Genomic DNA, 22568 nt, shown 5'->3' on the forward strand with positions numbered 1-22568 from the left:
ACTGAACAGTCCATATTTTTATGTTGGATGCTTATTATATATGTGTATTTAGATTGATCTAGAAAAACTACACTACAAATTACAGTGAGAGAGGGTGAAAAATGAGGGCACACTGCAGAAAAAGAAACCTCATCCTCTAAAAACAATTTTTCCAAACCAAGATTATCCGCTTGAGTCCTCTCTTAGCTGTCTGATCACTCAGCTCTGTGCAGTTTTCCACACTGGCTGCCACTCTCTGGAGCAAAGGCTGTTGGCTCTGACCTGGCAGGACATGAAGCAGCTCCAGACCAAAAGCTGGACAACTATCTGCTATGTTTCAGTCATGATGCTGCATATTACTTGGGGACAGTGCTGCACCCTCAGAGTTTGGCTCCTGCAGCCCTGAGCAAAGGTGGAGCACTAGTAGTGTTCAAAGAGCCTGAGCCCAAGGATATGCCCTGCCACCACACTGCCTCTCTGGCTGCAGGGGTTCTGCTCTTGATCCATATTCCTACACCAACGGTAAATTATTGAAGAACAGCAAGTACAGAAAAACCAAAGGGAGGATGTACTCAGAAGAGATGAGCATAAATAAGCGCCTTGGAATGACAGAAAGCATCATCCAGATCTCTCCCTGCTCTACAGAGTAAGCTCCTGCATCTACCAGCCCAGCAAGGGAGCCACCATCTCAGCAAGCACCAGTAGAGACATGAGATTCAAGCCCCACAAAGACACTCAGAATCCAGGATGAGATTGCCCTTGCAGGGAGCTGATGCAAAAACTCGTTGCTCTTTCAATGCACAGCCTACATTATCCTGCCTAAATTTCGGATTTGGACAAACAATTGGACAAACCAGCCATATAGGTTTTGAACATGAAAGTATGTCGGAGAAAGGGAGCAAGGAAATTTAATCTTTTGAAGTCCTCATCACACAGGATTAATTCATCAGGCCACACTTCCATTCTGTTTGCATTATCGCAAAGTCTTTGATTGGCTTTGACATTAGAGTGAAATAGATGGATATTAATAAAAGGATATGGATAAAGAGCTAAAGAGACAGATACTGGGATCAAATTGTTAACGCTTTTACACTCACACTTGTCTATATATAAAAAATGGCTTTTGCAAACATCAGAATGTTCATTACACTATTCAGAAAGGGAGTTTTACTGTGACAATCTGCTGAAAACTGCCTCTGTGATGATAGCAGAAAATCAGTCACTTATTTTGCTGGATTGTTCGTAAAACTGACAGGCAGGCTCTGACTGAATCCGAGAAGCCTGCACCTGGTCAGATCTGCGAGATCTGACAACAGTCTCTCTGTTGCTAATAATTATGCACCAGTTTAATCACCAACCTCGTGCTTAGCAAATTGAAAGCATACAACTGGGTAAATGATGAAGCTATAGGTATTTAAATCATACAGCAGTTTTTGTTCAGTTGGCGTGGTGATGAGTTGCTCTTTTTTCCTAAATTCTAGATGATGCTGACAGTGTTTAAAACTGAGGTTAGAAATTACAGCAGAAGAATTTGACTTGTGACACATCTCATAAAATATGTCATTGTGCCCTGAACCAAATATAGATTGTTGATCACTTAAATGTATAGCTCAAAACACCTGCAACGCAAATAGAATTAAAACTCTCTTTGTTCTTTCCTATGCACAATGGTCACTTGTTTGATTCCTATCTTACATTCAAATTAGTTCAGCTGAGAAGCACAGAGTACAGATGCAAGTTTGATTATATCATTAGTAAAGTCGTATGGATCAATTTAAATCTATTACACTTCAGAAATAATTGAGAGAGGTCTCTGTGGGAGGATAAAAGGTATTTCCAGGCACAAATCTCATCTATTGTCAGATGTGTGTGTGTTTTTGTTTGGGATTACTTTTATTTTCCTCTACAGAGAAGATGCACTATCATTTCTTTTAAAACTTTATGTTCTTTAACCATGTTACTCCATCACAGCAAACTGTCTTCACTAGCACCATGCCTCACATTTGACTGGCTTTTGGTAAAAGCAAATAGTCATAGTGAAAACTTAGTTAAGTACACCGAAAAAGAAGGTTGAAGGGATCTAACTTCAATCTTGATGTTGAACTAACACTAGCAAGTGTCCAAGCACCGCTTGCCAGTGGCCTATAGAGACACCAGAGTGCTTTTATGCATGAACTGCTGGTGCAAGTCCTGTCACTGTAAAATGCAGAGTGCTTCTAACAGGGGCTGCCCTGCACCTGAACTGCACCCTTCCTTTGAATGTCATGTACCTAATACTTCCTGAAATCTTTTGGGGTGCTACACATTTTGCTCTTCTGTGGTCCTTGAAGGGACAGGTGAATCCAGCAGCTCCCAGGAAAGAAGGGGATGAGGAAGAGAAGACAGGAGACCACCCATGACATTCACTGCTCTTGGATCAGAGGATAGCTGAGCCAGCCTCTTCCTGCACCAGACAAGGGAGAAAAAAAGAATATCAGGCAATGTCTGCTGTCAGAACAGGCTGAATCCAGTCATAGTCCTAACTCCCTCACCCCACCAAACACACACAACTTCAAACAGCAGCAGCAAGACAGGCTCTGCTCCAGGCTGTGACAAGCTGGACAACATCTTCAGCTGTCCTAGCAGCATTTGAAAATAATCTATCAGGTTGTTTAGTGTTACTCCCTCTCCTCCTATAAAACTATCACATATGCAGAACTGGGGCTATTTGACACTTGACAGATAGACAGGTTGAAGTTTAGATAAGCTAAAATATGCATGCCAAATGAAACTTGCTTTATTTACCTTAGGCCTTCACAATACACAAAATAAAAACTTAAATGAAATTAAAATACACCTCTATCATATGATAAATGTCTAAATTTGCCCTACTGAATTGCCTTCCAGCTCTGAAAGGCTACTGGACACAGAGCTGAGATCCATTAATTACATAAAATTATTCTCATTCTTCTGGAATAATATGTTTCCATGTGAAAAGGAAGTAGAAAACAGCTGGACATTTCCAGAGCACTGTGTAAGAGAGACAGAAACCTGCTTACATATAAGAGTCCAGCCTGAGCTAGAAGGACACACCATTGCCACATTTCAGAAGGACACAGGGGTGAAATGCTGCCCAGGTACTCAGGAAATGAGGAATGTCTCCCATCTCTTGTTATTTTCAAGAATATATAATTAACAATGCTTTAGGCATAATGTCTTTGTGGCACAGAGATATATTTAGTTGCATCCTCTCTGTTCTTTTATGTCTTTACCAGATAGGTTAAACTACCAGCATGGACACTCCTTGACCTAGAAAATTCCCCAGGTAGGTTCCAGGAGAAATGGATGTGCACACTGTAGGGCTCTGGTGCAGGATGCACTGGGAAATCTCCACTGAGGAACAAGTCGGTGGTGGGTGATTCTCTCCTGTTTTTAGGATGCCCAACAAATACTGAGAGGTTGAGAGCAGATCCTGCAGTCTCAGTGCTAGAAGTAGAAATTAGGCTGAGTAGGCTTTTCTGTCCCAGAAACATGTGAAACCTAGAAACCAGTCACATCAAGAGATGACTATTCAGAAGGGTAATGGACCATTTTTACCCTGCATCTGCAGTGAAGAGAAAGATTACGATGTTGCACTAAACTGCTAGTGACTATTCTCTATCTGGTTCATCTTGTTTACCACATCATCTGCCACAGTGCTAAACGTATCAAAACCAAAGAGCACTAAGAGGTGTTTAACCCAAGTTTAGTAAATACAGCTTTTTAGAACATGGGCAAGGTCCAGTGAATTTTTCAGTATTCACTATATTTCATGTTATTAAAATTTTCATTGTTTAGGGGAAAATCTTGAAGGTTTAGGAAAATGGAGAGTTCACGCACTACATAGAACATATATTTTTTTAAAGCATTATCACAACAGGTTCAGCATAAGACATTTATAGCTTTATTATGATTTACCAGAGACAAAGTTAATTATTGTTATCCATAATTATAACTATTTAGGATCAGTTTCTTTAAAGGGGTGCTTTTATTTCAACATCAGGCTGCTCTCAACCCTCTTCGCTTCTATTTGAAAGTTATCATTAAACGGCCAAATCAAATACAGCAGTTAACTTTAAAGACTTGCTGTTCTATTAATTATATTGCAGTATGTAACATTTCTGCACAGGGACCTTTTCATAATACCTATTAACCCACTACTTCATGAATTTTAATTATGCGTGGCAAAGAAAAGCCCACATCATTAAGACCATAAAAAATGTATTGTATTAGCCTTTCTTGCAATTGCTACTGCCAACCAGGACCTTAGAGAAGCAACAGTCCCTGCTCCCACTCCAATTAATTAAACAATCAGGATCTCCAGAATTATTCTGTTATCATCTGGTGACGGATGATAGCAAGCAAAGACAACAGAACAGCTGGGTACGCACGTGAGAGATGTCACAGGCAACATTGCCCTTCATTATGTTGTTTTCAAATTATTTATGGACACCTCCTCTGACAAGAAAATGAGGAGAGGTTTACTGAAAACTTAAATAAGAGCAAATCTGAAATATACATGAAAACAGGTTAACAATACATTGATATTATTTCTTCAGTTTTGCAAAACCCCCCCAAAAAGTCTATACTAGCATCATCAAAACAAAAGAAGGCATTTTTTTTCCAGTGGAACATCTACAGGGACTACAGCATATGACAGGAAAACATAGCAAGGATGAAGAGTCTTTTCAGTTCTCATCTGCAACAGTATTCATTTATGTATTTTAATGTAAATTATTTTATAATTTTAATGACCTTGCCCTCTTACCCATTTATGGATGTCTATATTATATATCTTATATATACATCTAATAATTTCTGTGAATGAACTAAGAACAAACAAACAAGGAGAACATGTGGGGTTATTTTAAAACAACAACTTACAATCTTTGTCCTATCTCTTCTAATGGTTATTTATAACTATATTTTTACATATGACCCACAAAGTGTTACGGCCTTCCCTCTGGGGGATACTGCAGAGCTTTGTGACTAGCTTTGTGAGCTAGTCAAGATGAGCCCCTAGACTCTGTTTTCCCTATTTTTATTCAGTCATACTAAGGAAAACTGTGTGTAGCACCAAGAGGACATGATCTTAAGCATGACCAACAGTATCACATGCAACTGCAGAATGTGATGTGACTTAAACAGAGCTTTTCAAATTAGCACTGAGTTGTTTATACACAAACATGTTGAGGGTTTTTTTCACTAATATACGTGCTGATCGGGGCATTAGCACAGCACAGAGATGTCTTTTGATCTCTTACCACTGACTTCTGCTGGTGTGCAAGAAGAGCATCCAGAAATGGTAATCAACAGAAAGGTAATTCAGTTCTACCTTCCAGCCTTCTCATCCCTCATCAGTTTAGCTGTATGCTTCATAGGATGCTTATGATATTTCTGCCTCTTGTATTAAAAAGGAAGCAGAGAGAGCAGATGAACTCATATGTAGATGTGCTGACAGACAGGTCACACAGCCAGTGTAAATCACTGTTATCAGAACAGTTGATGTGAGCGTGTCTTTACAAGCACAAACATTTCACAGAAGGTGCTGTCTAGGCAAGCTACATCAGAGATTGCTAAAAGGCTTTTAGACCTTAAAAATCTGTTGTGTTTCTTCTCATAATGGAAGTGTAATGTTTTCTATTAATAGTTCCATTTTGCAGTTCACAGAAATTAAAGGTATTCCAGTTCCAGATAATTAATTGTATGGCATATTATAACCTCTTCAGAAGAGATAGGTGGTAGATTTACTGTCTGGGTGTTTAATGGATTAATACTTAATGCCACATTACTAAACTTGGTGTGCTTAAAGTTCATCGATTTAGTGTTTAATGAAATGAAAGGGGCAATATGGAGCTCATCTGAGTAGAATTGTAGAGAGGTAATATACGAAATTGCAAAAAAAAATGAAATGGTACCCTACAATTATGACAATTACTAACAAAGGTAGAGAAAAAGTAGGATATACTTTTGCTCAGAAAGATACTGGAAACTGGCACTCTAAAATGTAGACACAGTGAATGTTCATTATTTGAATTCATCTTTCAGGTCTAAAACACTGCATTTCTTAAAATTAAGCCATATAAAGACAATCTGTTCTTTTGCATATCTGGCAGTACAAGGCTTTGAATAAAATCTTATCTGAAGCATCAGTACTGTTTGGTATGCAATTTCACAATGCTGCACAGAACTGGTGAGCAGAAGCCCTCTCAAGACATTTCTACACCAAAGCTGGGTAATAGGAGTTCTAATCAGAGTCACCCCGGGGGTTGAACGTCTGCCCCATAAGTGATAGCTGTTATTTACAGCAGGCCGTAAGGTCCGTAAGCTTAATGGTCTTATATAGCTAAGAAATAAATGCCATCCCAAGAGTTCAGAATAAAAAAGACAAAATATTTGTCACCTCCATTTTTTAAATTAAAATGATTAAATGAGGCTGTAGCATATCAAACCGGACTTCGAATCATCCCAGCCCAAGCTCAGTGTCATAGCAGCACATCCATCCTTTCACAAGAATGAAAAAGGTGTCCAGCTGGAAAAATACAGGAGACGTGCAGAGATTTAGCTCCAGTCTGGCAGCATTTTCCAGTGCATGATTAAGAACAAGAAGTTTGCTTGATGGGGAATACAGTGCTCAGCACTTTGTAAGTTCTGGTATATAACTACTACTTCAAAGAAACAAAAAAATAAGGACAGAAAAAGAACAGCTAGTTGTAGGGCTTAACAATTTGCAAGCTGAGTTAATGGATGAAACTTTCCATGAAAAGATTTGTGTGTGTTTGAAGGAAAATTATGGTAACACCCTGAGAAAATCATCTTCTTCTCTATGGTTACAGTTCCAAACTAAACAACCTACCTTGGTGTGCTCAGCCAGTTCACTCTGTAAAAGTCCCTCAGAGGAAAGGGCTAAAATGCTCATGTTTGAACAACCCAGTGAAGCTGCTAAGTCCATGCTTTGTGACCTTAAGCATCTTTAAGTGCACCTTGAGCTTCTACGGGATACAGCAGGATTTCTAAAGAGAAAGTCATTAAATGCCATTTTATGTATCTAATTATAAGATAAATAAGCAAGCTTGCAGATTATTACCTTCAGGTCCCACTCTACTCTGCACTGGTGCAGCCTCACCCTAAATACTGTGTGCAGTTTTGGTCACTGCAATATAAGAAAGGTATTAAGCTGTTAGAGAGTGTCCAAAGGAGGGCGACGATGATGGTGAAGGGCCTTGAGGGGAAGCCGTATGAGGAGCGGCTGAGGGCACTTGGTCTGTTCAGCCTGGAGAAGAGGAGACTGAGGGGAGACCTCATTACAATCTACAACTTCCCTGTGGGTGGAAGAGGAGGGGCAGACACTGATCTCTTCTCTGTGGTGACCAGTGACAGGACCAGAGGGAATGACCTGAAGTTGTGTCAGGGGGGGTTTAGGCAGGATATTAGAAAGAGGTTCTTCCCCCAGAGGGTGGGTGGGCACTGGAAGAGGCTCCCCGGGGAAGTGGTCACAGCACTGGGCAGAGTTCAAGAAGTGTTTGGACAATATTCCCAGGCACATGGTGTGACTCTTGGGAATGGGTGCAGGGCTAAGGGTTGGACCCACCCTTGTGGGTCCCTTTCAACTTGGCATATTCTGTGATTCTGTGAAACAGTATAAGCACAGTCAAGGCAGTGAAAAACATAAGCCTTGGCAGGTTCCAGTCAATGAACTAGTTGTAAGTGCATTGCAGGAGAATTAAGAAGGAATAAGGGCTTAAGTTAATACAAACTGAGAAAATATCTGAAAAAAATTTAAATAAAAATAGGCATTAGTAGCATAAGGATGACACTGAAGAGTTGGATGAATTCTCCTGACTGAATAAAAAAGGCCAAAATATTGCACAAAAATAAATTAATTTAAATTCATTGCTCTGATTAAAAATACCATAGAATCTTGGGGGGGAAATATAAATATTTCAAAATAATTATTTAGATAACAGCATTTATATTCCAGGATTTATATTCATGGCTTTTCTCTTTAAATACAAAATCATATGTAAAAATGGTGCTTACTGTCAGCCTAAAAGGAGCCAGTACTTCTTAGATCAAACATTCAGATAAAGTACTTTCTTACTTTACCTGATGATTAAGCTTGGCACATTCGAATTTTCCAATAGGCTACAAACTCAGTAAAGTACCTCCGGGGCCACATGTTATAAGACTGGAACATCAACATGATTAATTTTGCAGTGTATGTATCTCACAGGTAGATCCATGCCAGGTGACAAACAGGAAATGCTTTACATATTTCCCTTCCTACAAACTATGTTTCAGGTCCAATCTGTCAGTCCTCCTTCCATGAAACATTCCCTAAGGGTTCACCATTTTACCTGTAGATGCTTAACTGGAGTTACTAATAGCAACAATAAAAATAAGAATTTTATAAACTTCGTGATTTTCATTTTCATTTAATGTTCACATAAAGAAACTCTGCTTTCTCCCCATTGTTAGGCTCCAGAAAGACCTACCCTGGCAGAACTAACCTTAGGCATAGCAATGTTGTTTCCCTTACAGATTTCTGTCACGGTCACGCTAAAACAAGGTTTGTTCCAGTAGCCCAGAAAAGAAATGCTTTTCAATGTCCCATGGCAAGCAACTGCTGCATGACACAAAGTAGCAGGTGGATTTTAGAGCACACCTTGGCCCATATGCAAAACACTGTATGTGCAACTAGATAGTGTTAATTTTAAAACAATGCTGGCTTCAGCAGAGAGGATCAAAAAAAAACAAATATTCCTAAATTTGAGGCGAATTGGGTTGCCAAGCAATTATCACAACAAGCAATTATCACAAAACCTTCATACTGCCACTAAATCTATCGGTGAAGCAAGAAGCAGCTTGCATTTTTTAAAAACATAGATGCCAGTAAAAAGAGAAAAGTAATTTTCAGATATTTTCCAGACCTGTAAACACTGGTTTTTATTTTTATTTCAGTGAAATAACATGGCTTCTTTGACTGTTTGAGTGTTAAATTTGAGTATTAAATTTGATCAATAAAAATCTCACCGGATATAAAACAAAAATACTCTACAAACTCTGCTACTGTTTCGTTTTGGCATATGGTCATGTTGCTGTGTTCTGATATAACTGCAAACATTAAAAAAAATAAAACCAGTTCTCTCTGGATATTAATTTTGTAAAGATTTGTTGTATTTCCAAATGCAAGCAAAGAGATGGCTATGGTTGTTCAAAATATTCAAAGTGTGAATTAATTTTCTAATTTACCAGGTTAGAAGGATTTGACATTATGCCATTTTGCACAAGGAATGACACTTGATTTTGAAGGGAAATGTACTTTTTTTAAATACATTACTTAACAACTGATAAAAGGCTCTGAATATGTCTTTCAAAATATGCCTCCTGTTTGGTTAGAATACAGACTTATAAGAATGTAGTTATGATACTTTCTCATTTCAGCAGTATTTGCAATTATCTATTCTCTCCTGTATTACATGAGGGAAACAACTTTCCCTCAGTACACTGGTGGTGGCATTGGTTCACATGAGCAGTCCCAGCTCCTGCAAAAGTAGTATCTGATTTCTCCCAGAAAACTCTCAGTGTTGCCATATGATGAACAAATATGTCTGAAGGTAGAGAAAAGTTACCTACAAGTTCTCCCTGGGGCAAAATAAGGCAGAACATTTCATTTTGTCAGGCTGCAGCTCTCGAGTCCCTCTACACATAAAGATCTCACTTAAGGCTTATGAAGCAACAACGAGATGGCATGAGAGACAGAAATCTCCCAGGATACAGTCATTCACTTCCACATGGATTGTTAATGAATCACAGAATCACAGAACTGCTTGGGTTAGAGGGGACTTTTGAAGATCACCTAGTCCTACCCCAAATGAAGGGTCATTCAAAGCAAGTATCTGTAGAAATAGGACAGAAATTCTTTCCAAACCTCCAGAATCAATGCAGTGGTAGTTTCAATTTAATCTCTCATCAAAGCAAAATGAATACAGAAAATTGGTCACACTCGTTGTCTCAAGATCTCAATCATCATGTCCACTGTTTATATGTCAGGAGGCTTCAAAACCAGAGATCCTGTGCTTATCTTTAAGTGATGTATTCAGGTTTAATTTAACAGACTACAAGGTCTTAATAAAGTATCAGGATTATTACTGCAGCTGTAGAATTGAGCAAAAGCAAAATATTGTCACTTGTATTACCGCAGCATGCAGAGACCCCACCCTCAATAGAGTCCCATTGTGCTGGGTAGATCCAATCTTTGCATGCACAGCCTGAGCCATACACCACACCAGCAGTGCCAAAGGGATTTTGAAGCACTGTTAGAAGCAGTGTCCTAAATTCTATGTTCTTGTGAAAACCTCTTTCTACAGAGTGGGAGAAAGCAACATTTTTTTACAGCTCTCCTTACCTGCAGAACAGTTTGAGCTAAGAGCAAACCAGATCATCATCATCATCTCCCACCTGGTGTTTGAGCCCACCATGACACACAGTCAATGACAGCAGCAGTTGCAGCACCACAGCTAAGCAGTGCCCAACAAAGGCAGAGACAATACTTCATCCAAGTCTCTCCAGTACCTGGGAAGAAAACTGGAATATGGCAGCAGAGAACAGTCCAGCTGAGCTGCACTTTTGATAGCAAATGCCACAATGGTCCTAATGCTTAATCTCACTTGCAGGGTAGAGATCCTTAACTGACTTCAGGAAATTCAAAGGATGTCTGTGACAGGAATTCAGCACAGCCTTCAGCCCAGTGAGCAGATGGGGCTTGGGCTGCCAGTTGTGCTCGGTTTTAAGTGGCAAATTTTCATTATTTAGATCTTTATTACCTTAGTTTCTAAGGAACTTAGAAACAAATTGTTCCAGCCAGTTCCTTATTCAACTTTAAGATTAGCTTCTATTTCATGACTGCTGTTTCTACTGAATTGCTGTCTACAGCATTATATTTTGGTTTTTTTTCTTGAGTGGTTACCATTAATTTAGATCCCATCATTCACATGGGTAATTCAGATCATAGATTTGTCCTGCCTTTATCCAAAATTAATCTTCATCTACCATAAACTTTAAATGTCACCGTGATGCCCAAATCACTCAGCCCTCGTTAGATCTCTAGAATTTCTCATATCCTTTTGTAAATTCTACCTAAATAATATTATACCCTGCTCAAAATAATGATACATCATCACTTAGTTCTCCTAAATTATAAGAATACAAGTACAGACTACTGAAGCCTTGCCCATTCTCACTCTTTGAAAAGCTCAGCTGTTTTTTTATTTAGTCCTGTTCTTTCACCATTGAATAGTCCATATAGCACACTCCAGCTGAGTTCCGACGACCACCCAGGATGCTCTTGTTCAGTGGCAGCAAACTCCGGATGAGGCAGAACGCCCCCTGCACGCTGGAGCTCTGCAGAGAGATTCCTGCATGCTGTCAATACATGTCATTTGGGATAGCTGTTAAGCCAGCTGAGCGAAAACTGGTCGTCTGTCTGTGAGGAGCAGCACTGAACAATATGAAGTAACCAGATGTGCTATTTGGTCGTAAGGGAACCATCCCTTCCTTTCACACTCGGTTCAGAAGTAAACTGTGACTACTCTTCATCTTAAGTTCTGCAAATCTTTGATTTCATTCACAGGAAGCACTGGGATTTAGCTTAGCTTTAGAAACAAAAATTAATAACGGGTGGGTTTTTCCTGATTTTACATTCACAAACACTCATGTGACAAGTGATTCCTCTCAGCACTGGACTACGAGGCACTCTAAGCTCTCCTTCATTTTATTGTAGAGCTGCTTTCACTTCAAGAGAGCACTCTATCAGTGAGTTGGTTGTAAATTACCAACCTGTAGCCCAAAAAGTTGCTTTACAAACCCCCTGCATTGCCAGCTCTTCTTCCCTCTCTGTTTGAAACAGTATTATTTCCTGTAGAAGCAGAGGAGAAATAATAAAGAGTTCTTCATAGAACAGTGTCTTAACAGTTATTGAAAACAATTTGCAATAAGTTGTATATACTCAAGCATATTATCAGGTGGGAGACCAATGACAACAGCATTCCTGCCCTTGCTAACAGTACAGAAGCCATTGATAGTCCTAGTCCCACAAAACCGTTTTTGTTCCTTTAGGATTTAGTTGTCCTTGTACAAAGAGAGAAATTTCTTCTCTCTTTCATCCCATTCTGTCCACTGAGAGCTGAATTCAAAAGAAAGCGTACTGAGACACTTGGTTTTGAATGCTGGAGGTTCCTTTGTTTTCAGCATCAATAAAGGTCAGCCACTCCATTCCGTCATTGACTGGCTCCCATTCCATTTGGCTAATACATTCCACTTAGCATCACATACAACAATCAGACATATTCTTAATCCTAGGAAGTTGCAGAAGAACAAAAGGCGTGTGTGTGCTATCTAAGATTTCCATGGAGTGAATTACACTGGATGAATTATTCGGAATTATTCAGAAAAAGAAATTGTTTACTATTCTCTCACAACAGATGCTCCAGACAAAGAAAAGAAGCTGGTGCAGCCTCTGACTGAGCCATAGCTTTTCACAGCTGAACGTGGTTGTGCAAATTAGCTGGTAAACTTTATGGAAGAACCCAGAAAGAAGCAATTAGAATTACAGTGATGGTTTGAGAATCTGTAGTTTGTAATCAACCAAAATTGTGCAGTTTTCCATATTCTTTGCTGATAATGCAAATGTAACCTTTGAAGGAAACTGCTCTGTATGTAGCACATCCTGAAAGCAAGAAAAAACACTTAAGTCCAAGCAAATATCTTCAAGGACAGTAGGCTGTATATGTCTTGGCCAAGTCATATATGGGCATTGCACAGATTGTGAACAAACTCTACAAATATGTGTTTTGGTCACTGGCACAAGCTGCAGGGCAGAAGAAGGTCCTGAGAGCAAAACAGGACCATGAGAAAACATGGAATGGTTTGAGACCAGGGACTAAAGAACCCTACAAAAAGACTACCATCTGAAGTTGACTAGTTAGAAGACTAGTGTCAGAATGGATTGTCTGGGAAAATTGTTAAATTTCAGGCAATGTGATCATTTCAGGCAGTGGATCATATTTGCCAGCTCACAGTTATGCAGAGGGGGTCCTCTATCCTACCAAAGTGTCGTGGAGTAAGGGAATGTGTGAATACCTTATAGATCTCTTATAGATTCTTCTGTTCTATTTTCTTATGTTGCACCAGACAAGGGCAAGAGAAATCATTACTGAGTTTGTCTCATTTCATACCTACCGAAAAACTAAAGTTTTACGTGAATTTTGGCTTTGTGCAACATTTTTGTTCAAATGCAAGATGGAAAAAATTAGCATGTTCTTACGCCACGTCTTGGAATACAATTACATTTAACTGTAATTTTCAGTATTTTTTAATAATTAGGGTGTACTTCCTTTTATATGCATGGAAGATCAGTTCTTGATGTTACACCAATGTTAAGTAGGTAAGTGGCTTCCCATCAGAGGAAGCATTCCCACTCTTCATCCTCTTATCCTCGGGCACATTTTTCTGGCTTGTTTCTTGTGTAAAGTCAGCTGATTACAAGACTTAATCCAAGGCAAAGCGAATGAACGAATAGATGGTTGATGGTGATATGGTTAGTGGAACCAATCCTTTGGTATCATCTCAGCATGACATGCAACTACATATAATGTGACACTGCATCTCAATATTAGCTGGTACTACTGCAAGATTACTCATTTGAAAAGCTGATCAAGGCTGCTGAAGTTCAGAATCTGCCCAATAAAATATGCTGCAGAATTTGGAGACTGGAAGTTCATGCAAGTACAATATAAGTTGTGCAGCAAACTGGTTAGGAATTCCAAACAACTCAAGTAGAAAAAAGCATATGGAGATCTTGGACTGTCAGACCAGTCTCCACTGTATCATTTTAGGCATGTAAAAAGTTTTGACCTCTGCCAGCTCCAGGGTCCATTCTGAAGCAATTAACATTTCACTTCTACTACTTACCTCACAGGGATGAGGATAGATTGAATTAGTGTTGTCACTTCCTTTGAAACCTATTGCTCACCACAATGCATAATTACTCCATAAGTAATTATTATACAAAAGTAGGCTATTTTTCCATAGTAAATAGCTTTCTAGGTTATTAAATTAATCATCAGAGCTTTTCAAGACTCCACCTTACAGCATGTAGAGGTTCACTTTGCTTTATTATAAATTAGTGTAATCCAAATTCCTGTTCTCCTTACACCAGGGACAGATTATACTAAAATATTGATGTGTCCTCCCAAGATTTAGAGTTTGCTTGCTTTTTTTGCTTTTTACATGATTGTTCTAAACTGCAATGTCTTGGTTTGTTTTAGGTCCTATTTATTAATTTTTATAAGGCTTGTTCAGTTGCCCAGAGTACCAGTTGGAAACCTACACAGTGAAGTGAGCATTCAGCTACACTATATGGCACTGGGATACAAGGTTCATTGATCCCTGAAGCAAATTAAATACAAATAATTGCTTTCTTATTCACATTCACCGGTGCAAGCTTTTTCTCCTCCATGTCTTGATATGTGCTTTTGAATGCAACAGAATTTGCACAGCATTTATATGTGTCATTGCTTTGGCAAAGAAAGAATATTTGCTATTGAAGTACATTGCCAATGCTCTGAAAAACTGGCTAGTGACTAAAAGTTTTTCTTATTTTTGAGATATCTTCATTGGTAGTGTATAAAGAGAAGTCACAATAGGCAGCATATAACCACAATTCCAGCTATGTGACGTGGATCAGAGAAATATTCATAAATAAAATTTTTCTGTGATCTGGGCCTCCAAAGATTAGAGACAAGTCAGCATAAACAGCAAAGACTAAGCTGGCAAACAGTAAGCACTTTATATTCATATCTAATTTTGCTTCTTATATCCTACTACATATAGTTTAGAGATTCCCTTAGAAACACAGATACTGTGTTTATTGGGATAGGTTTAAGATAATCTCTATGACTTTCTCTCCAATTCTTGCACTGGCTACAAAAGAAAGTGAAAAATTATAGAATATGTCCAACAATTAAGGTACTTTGGTGGTTCAACGACATTCAGAGGCAGGCCACTGCTGCTTCCTACCCCAGGACAGGTGTGCTCCCTGGAGAAGTTTTTTGGTTACATCTTTCTTGTTCTTTCAATTAAAACAGATACCTCCTATTAAAACTGCCCCTGCAACGTGGGGCTAATAAGTACTGAAGCTAATAAGCACCTGTGCTACAAATCTTTCCCTGTTCACCCACATTTCAGACAAGCTTGCTACTGTTTACAGTGATTGGACATTAAGATATCAAATGCCAGTAAGGGAAATAATCATGTCCTTTCCCATGATCTTTAAGCTCACTTCATTAACATGTCTGTTGTGCTCATTCTGCATCTCCCTTATTCTCTGCCTCGCTTCTTCTGTTACAGCCTGCAGAACACAGCATTGCAAATCATGCATCTTGGGGAACAATAATTTTGTAATCACCTTACTGCATTCATAACATTAATTTTCCTGAGAGTTTAATTTAAAAGCTAAACATGACATAACAGGTGTCAAAATTGGATTTAGATGATTAAATCAAATAAACAAAACCTAATTCCCCCACCATATTTTGCTCATAAAAATCAGTTGGTTTAGGGTGACTCCATCACACTGACAACACAGACATTTGTTGGAACTGTCTTCTACATCACTCAATACTTTTCATGAAGAAATAGAAATGGAAATTGAAATTTTGGTTACCTTACATCTGATTTAAGTCAACTAACACAGTTGCGAAAACATTCATTTATTAATAAATATTGCAAAAAATAATGTAAAAATCAATGTTTTCTAAGAATTCTTGGATCTCAATGTCCATTATGTTGTTAGCTCCAGGATGCAGAGTGCAAAACTTTAAAAACATGCAATTAAACAATGTAGGCATGTCTTTTAGCTCAATTACAAAAGATCCAGAGGAAATATCCTAAGAGATGGAGGGAGTCTGCCAAGGGAGTGGATGAAGCTAAACTGGTGTACAGGAAACTTAGACATGAGTTTTGGCCAGGATCAAAGTTTAACCTTTTCCTCTTTCGTTTGAGACCAGCAGTTCCCAAGCAAGGAGGCGAATTCACAACACGGGAGGTACACAAGGAGGAATCAGTGGTGCCAGTGACTCAGGAGGAAGGCGGGCTCAAGAGATGGATTGTATCACACAGCTTCTCTGAATCCATCCTCCCTAAGCTGAGAGAGGACCGGCATTGCCACAGGAGGCACACAGGATCCCAGGAGCTCTTTAGGATCCCCGTTCCTGGATGCTCTAAGTGTTGTTAACACCAGGCACATGTGGACAGGGAATTGCCCACTCCCCCTTATCAGCACAACGCACACTGGTACATCTCCCAACAAGAATGTGTGATTCCCATCACAGTCATGATTATACTTTCCCCAGCTATTGGGGAGTGATCCTGCCCATCTGCAACCATTGTACAGTTATGCCAATGCAGTGGCTGCCTCACAGGTAGCCATATCCAATATAGCCATGTTTTCTTATGACCTTTTCTTGTGGTTTTATGCATGTAATTCAATGGAAAAATCTTAAATCCCAGCCATAAATTTCCCTACATTTTCCTTACAACCTCCCATCCCGGGCTGGGCCCATCTGAAACAACTTCTGTACTGAAGAGAAGCCTTTCAGCCTTTCTGTACTGAAGAGAAGCCTTTCAGCCTTTCTGTACTGAAGAGAAGCCTTTCCCGCTGCTCCAAGCAATGAAGACAACACTGTTGTTTCTGCTACTGCTCTGAACAGATGCTTTTCCCATATCCAATTATCACCTCGCATGACCAGGAGCCACATAAAACTTCCATATCTTCTGGCAGTGTCCTCCAGCCCCCCAACATCATTGTTGGTATTTTGTTCAGATTATACTGCACCTAATGAGCTCAATGAAAGCCATGAGGTGCTGGTTCCTCCTCAGCACTGTTTGTCCCACAGCTGTGGGACACCATTCTCCTCTTCACCGACTTTCTAATTGGTCTCACATAACCCCCAATGACTAAAGAAATAAGAAGAGAGAACCTCTCAATGTCCCATAAGGCAGCTACACTGCTCACATCAACTGTCTGTGCATCATGAGAAGAGGAGCAACCACCACCTCCTACACTCCACAGGGCAACACAGATCATTTGTTACGATACCAAGTTCAGACCAATGAGCAAAGTGCAGGATATCTAAGGACTTAAAAAAAGAGTGCTGATGGCCAGGTAGCCAGATTGTCTGTGTCAAGCACTCTTGGCCCAAGTACTGCTCTCCTTACAGTATTCAGGAACCTCTTGCACTGGTTCTTTTCTCTCACATATGGAAAATAAGACAGTCTTAAGCAATAATGGGTGTACTGAGAAAAAGATCTGGTCACATATCATTATATCTTCCCATCGCTTAACCACAGCCTCACTGCAAAATGGGCCCTATATAAGCAGAATGCTTATTTGGTTCATCCCTATAAGTGTACAGGGCTATTTCCACAAGAGGTGCCAGCTCACCTGGAGCTCAAGCAAATTCATCAGCAAAGCAATGTGAACTTACTTTACGATAACGAAACTTTCATCCTGGAAGTGAGCAGAGACAGCAGGAGGTACCAGGCCTTCAACACCTGAATCTGTTCTGCTGTGACAGAAACTATGACAGAAACTGGAAGATATTTTATACGGTGGGATCACAAAAAAATATCCATGAAGAGGAAATTTAGGGGCCAACATAAAGGATAAAAGAGGACACAAAATTATGATGATGCCCTACTAAACCATCCAGAGAGGTCAAAGTGAGAAGAACAACTTTATCCTTTGAGGCTGCTTGTAACCGCAGGAAGCTCCATTAACTCCTGATGGTTCACTGTAAAACATTAGCCCTTGTGCTGAGGGATAGATGTAGAGCTGGCTCCTGCCAGGAGAGAAAACAGCCGTTCTGTGACAACAGCCACTGTGCAATAACCGTGGCACTGCCACCGGGTCACAGAGATGCTCGCATTAATCAGCAGAATTTACAGTCACCTGGGAGTGCAGCAGTTGCAGAGTCTGGTGCAAAAGCCAGAGTTAATATAAAAGAACTGTCACAAGCTGCAAAACACTCTGACCCTTGCAAGCATTAATCTCTGACTATTCACATATGCTGGATATGGCATCGTTACTTATCCTGGGTTTGGAGCTCAGAACTGCTGGGACTGGCTGCTAAGGTCTTCATAACTAACTCACCAAGACCACGAATTACAAATCCTTTGGTTTAAATCTAAGACATAAAAAAGACTGTAACAGCAGCTTTTAGGAAAAGCATCACACAGGCTTCAGCCTGTAGCTGAGACAGTTCACAACATACGATTAAACAAATTCTCATTCTGGGAGAACTGAAACTGTCATAAATTGAACCATGACCAAAAATTCACTGAAACAACTTCCCTCTATTTCCATAAAGCTTGTCTTCCAATATTTCTGTTTAAAAACTGAACACATAAAAAAATTTTAGAACAAGCTGCACAAACAGGATCATCTAATTTACCTCAATTTGTAATGATGTTGAGTAACAACAATTTCACAGATATCTGTGTTACTGAATGTTTGTAAAGCTCTACGGGAGATGCAAGCATACTCAGATAAAGTTCCTTGCAACCAGTTTCTTCAAACACATCATCTGCTGGACCCAGGAGAACACTGGGGCAGCTGTGGTAAAAAAAACCCAAAGTACACAAATACCTGAAGATTGTTCTCATGATTACATTTTAATCACTCCTCTAGTATTTTTCCCTCATAATGAAGCTCTAAAACCATGCAAACTGTCTTGTTTGTAGGCCACAAAAGCAAGACACACTGCTTTTTTATTGGTGAATTTTAACTGCAAATTCTATATAGACTAGCGTTGTCTTGTCTTCTCAGCAGGTTATTTGTCATGTATCCCTTTTCAAACATCTATTGACAATCTTTTTCTCCATATACAGGCACAACAACTAAAACAGTACTTCAGAAATTAAAAATTGATTTTAGCTCCAAAAATCTGACTGTGCAGGAAAAAAAAAATAAAAAAAAATCCCTATCTCTAAAGGCTGCTTTAAACATCAAAAGCATTTGAAGCTTTTTTTGCTGGGTTGTTTTCACATTGCTTACGTGTCTTCATATTTCTTGGGATGACGACAGTCACTTTTTGATATACGATTTGTCTCACACTGACTGCTGGGGCTGGCTGCTAAGGTCTGCATAACTAACAACTCCCTGAAATCTCTCATTACAAAACCTTTGGTTTAAATCTAAGACATCAAAGGAAATGAGTTAGGCAGATGCAAGATAGACACAAGCCGTAGCTTATGAGAAAAATGTTTTTAATAGTCTTGTTTGGAACAAAGTTCATTATCTTCTAAACCTCAGATGGCATTGGCACAAAGCATAATGGGGTTACAACAGACTTAGTTCCATGTTTTTAACTGGATTCAGTATGGGATGGGGGGCAGAGAAAAATTCAAGTTAGTTTTAACCTATGTATTTATACTGCCTGTATATTCCCATTATGATAATATGCAAAATGGATTGGTTGGGCTATAAAGATTGTTTAAATTACATTTTATGACATAGTATTAATGAAAAAAATCTTCAGAAATATGTTTGGTTTAGAATTCAAACAACCTTAGAAGCAGGATTTAATTAGCTATTTTTCATTTTTTATTTAAAAGGAAGCTCGGAGTGATATCTGCACTTATTAGTCAGGGAGTGTGGTTATTAACCACTCTGGCCTTATACAGCTCCAACCTAGGAGCCCCCAGACCCCAGCTCCATGTGAGTCCCTGCCATCCTGCAGCAAAGGCTCCCCACACAGTGAGGCTGTCCCAGCAGCACACAACCAAACCTCCTATGCTTCCATGCTCCCAGTGCCTCCATGCCCTGCTTGACAGACAGTCACTGACTTCATTACTTTACAAAAACCAGGATGACAAAAATTTTCAAACATCCAAGAATTTTGAGGGTCTGCATTTTCTGGGTGCCAGTAAAGGGTTTCAGATTAAGCAACCAAAACTGAGTGCACCCAAAATTACTGGATGCTGTTCTAAATGACAGTCTTACATATCCGGATGCAAATACTGCAATACTTTTGAGTCCTCTGACCTGCCCGCATTTCCCAAGCCCTAACACCCCCTGCCCCCCACCTTCACAGGTTTTTACAAAACCTGGTACTTCCAGGTGTTTCTGCCGGCCACTGGGCAGGAACCAGCAGCCACAGGAAGAGGTGTTGCCTCAGCTGCTGGGTGCTACCTGCTGCCACAGCTCAGAAGGGACACTGAGATAGAAGCACACAGGCATTCCCTCCTACTTGTAACTAAAGAACAGTTTTCCCCTTGCAAAACCTCACCTTTACAAGCAACAAATCTTTACCCACAAATATTAATTTTGACTAATGGTTTATTTCAAGTTACTTATTACTTTGCCTTAGAACATTTGTTTTCCTTTTCTTTCCAGAGAAAATGCTTCAGGAACGATGATGTCAGTTGAGGAGTTATGGGTTGTATGTGCTTCAGATGATGACAACAAGACAATTATTCTTTCCTTACAGGCATTTCGTGGAAGATACCTCTCTCCCTCAGGACTGTGTGAAATTTTGTTACTATGAGGAAGATGCCCTAATGACAAAAGGCAATCAACAATACTAATATTACAAGATTAAGGGCACTTTTGTTTCTTTTCATCAAGCCTCTTTCAAGTCCTATTGTTCAAAAAAGCCTGCAAGAAACTCACATCTCTCTCCCACAAGAATTAGTCAACAATTATTCTGCTTCCAAGAGAAATTTATTTTGAGTCAATGTTTTTTAAATCTATCTGTACACCAGGCTTATTCATGCATTAAGGATGATTTTCAGTGTTCAATAGCAACTCCTGAAACAAGGAGCAATTAGAAACATCTGATTTCATGATGCATATTCCTTCCAGCAAACTGAGCCACTGTTTCCAAAAGGAAAATGCAAAGACTCTCTGTCTTCCATGCAGTTATTAAGTGTACAGCAGAAACAGATAAATTTCAAAAGCTGAAACGCAACAATAACTTGGCTCACAATGAAAGTTGTCAAATGAGTGAATTTAGTTGTACAACAGTAGAATAAACAGAAACATTAACTCAGTTCAGCCTAACCAAGGAAAAAAGGGCTCACATTCAAGCAACAGCACCCAGCTAACAGCACAGGTCAGGAAGTCCTAACTTTGCCCTGAGTTTCTTGCCTAAACTCAGACAAGCTCTGCAATTACTTTGCTCCTGTCCTGAAAACCCCCAGTGGGGTCCATCCCACAGATACAGCTTACAAAGCTTACCAAGATAAGTTCTGGGTAGTGTGAAACGATGTAAAGAGCTGCTGTTATTTAAGACTGAACATAAGTTAATAGTACCTTTTAAAGGCACTAGAAATTAAGTGTTTAATATTAAAATATATAAGTGTTACACTGATGCAGGGACTGAGCCATGCTAGAGTGCTGCTGCTGTGAGGCCATCTTCTGCCTCTGACCCCCTCCTGCAACCCGTGGCCTGAGCACAAGAGAAAAGGCAGAAACGCCCAGGTACATGGGAGTCCAAACAGTGTCCTCTGATATGGATCTAAACATAGGAGATGCCCAGTCTTGATGACAGAAAAGCAATTTCATTTACCTTTTCTTTTGCAGACAGCAATCAGAGCACAGTTTACCGGAGTTTATCAATGATCAGAAATTAAAGGCAATTCATAAATGGCTTCTATACCTAGCAAGAAAATAAGTGTTAAATAGCACTTTTCCCAGTGTTCCAGCTGGAAATAGTTAAAAAATAAGCAAAACAGGTCTCAATGATATCCATTCTTTTCTACATACTGGTTAATGGATTTTGACACTATAATTCTTTAGACATGGTCTGTAACTGATAGTTATAAAAATACAACTTTTCTCAGTCAAATTACACAGCACAGATGAAAGAGAGTTAATCCACAAGGCCACAGATATTACATTGCACTTTACATTGAAACCATGAAAGATGGCCCGGCTAGAAACAGTGAAAAATCAAACAGCATGGCTTGTTGATCCATTCTTTCTGCTTGCTACAACCAGGAAAAGGATGCACATGGGGCAAAGGAGACAATCTCTGGTAGGGGTCTTAGAAAAGCAGTTCTTACAACTTCACCTTTTGAGCTCGGCCGCATAAACAGATGCAGAAATATTATGGCACAAAATATATCCACTTCTTCTATTTTCTCCTCTTGGCTTTCTTTTGTGATTTCATTTAATTTCCGCCTTCTCCAGATGCAGACAATTGGCCCTGTGGACACATCAAGGCAGGTAATGTCCATAGTCTGTCTTGCCGTAGCAAGGGCAAGTTTTCTCAAGGGGTGAATGTCAGCATAATTCATCAGCAAGTAAATAAATTACACTAATGGGCAAGGACTAAATACAATGTGTACTTCCTTGTCACCATCACTAAGGGAAGGAGCCAAAGAAAGGTAAAATGAAGGCAGGTAGCAGCCTGCAATGCTAAAATAAATACAATATTTTAAAATACAGAGAGAAAGAGAGGAAAAAAGAGAAAGATACTCCAGAAACTAAATTGTAAATAGTATAATCT

The sequence above is a fragment of the Pseudopipra pipra genome, chromosome 1, assembly GCF_036250125.1.
Source record: "Pseudopipra pipra isolate bDixPip1 chromosome 1, bDixPip1.hap1, whole genome shotgun sequence".
Classification (NCBI taxonomy): Eukaryota; Metazoa; Chordata; class Aves; order Passeriformes; family Pipridae; genus Pseudopipra; species Pseudopipra pipra.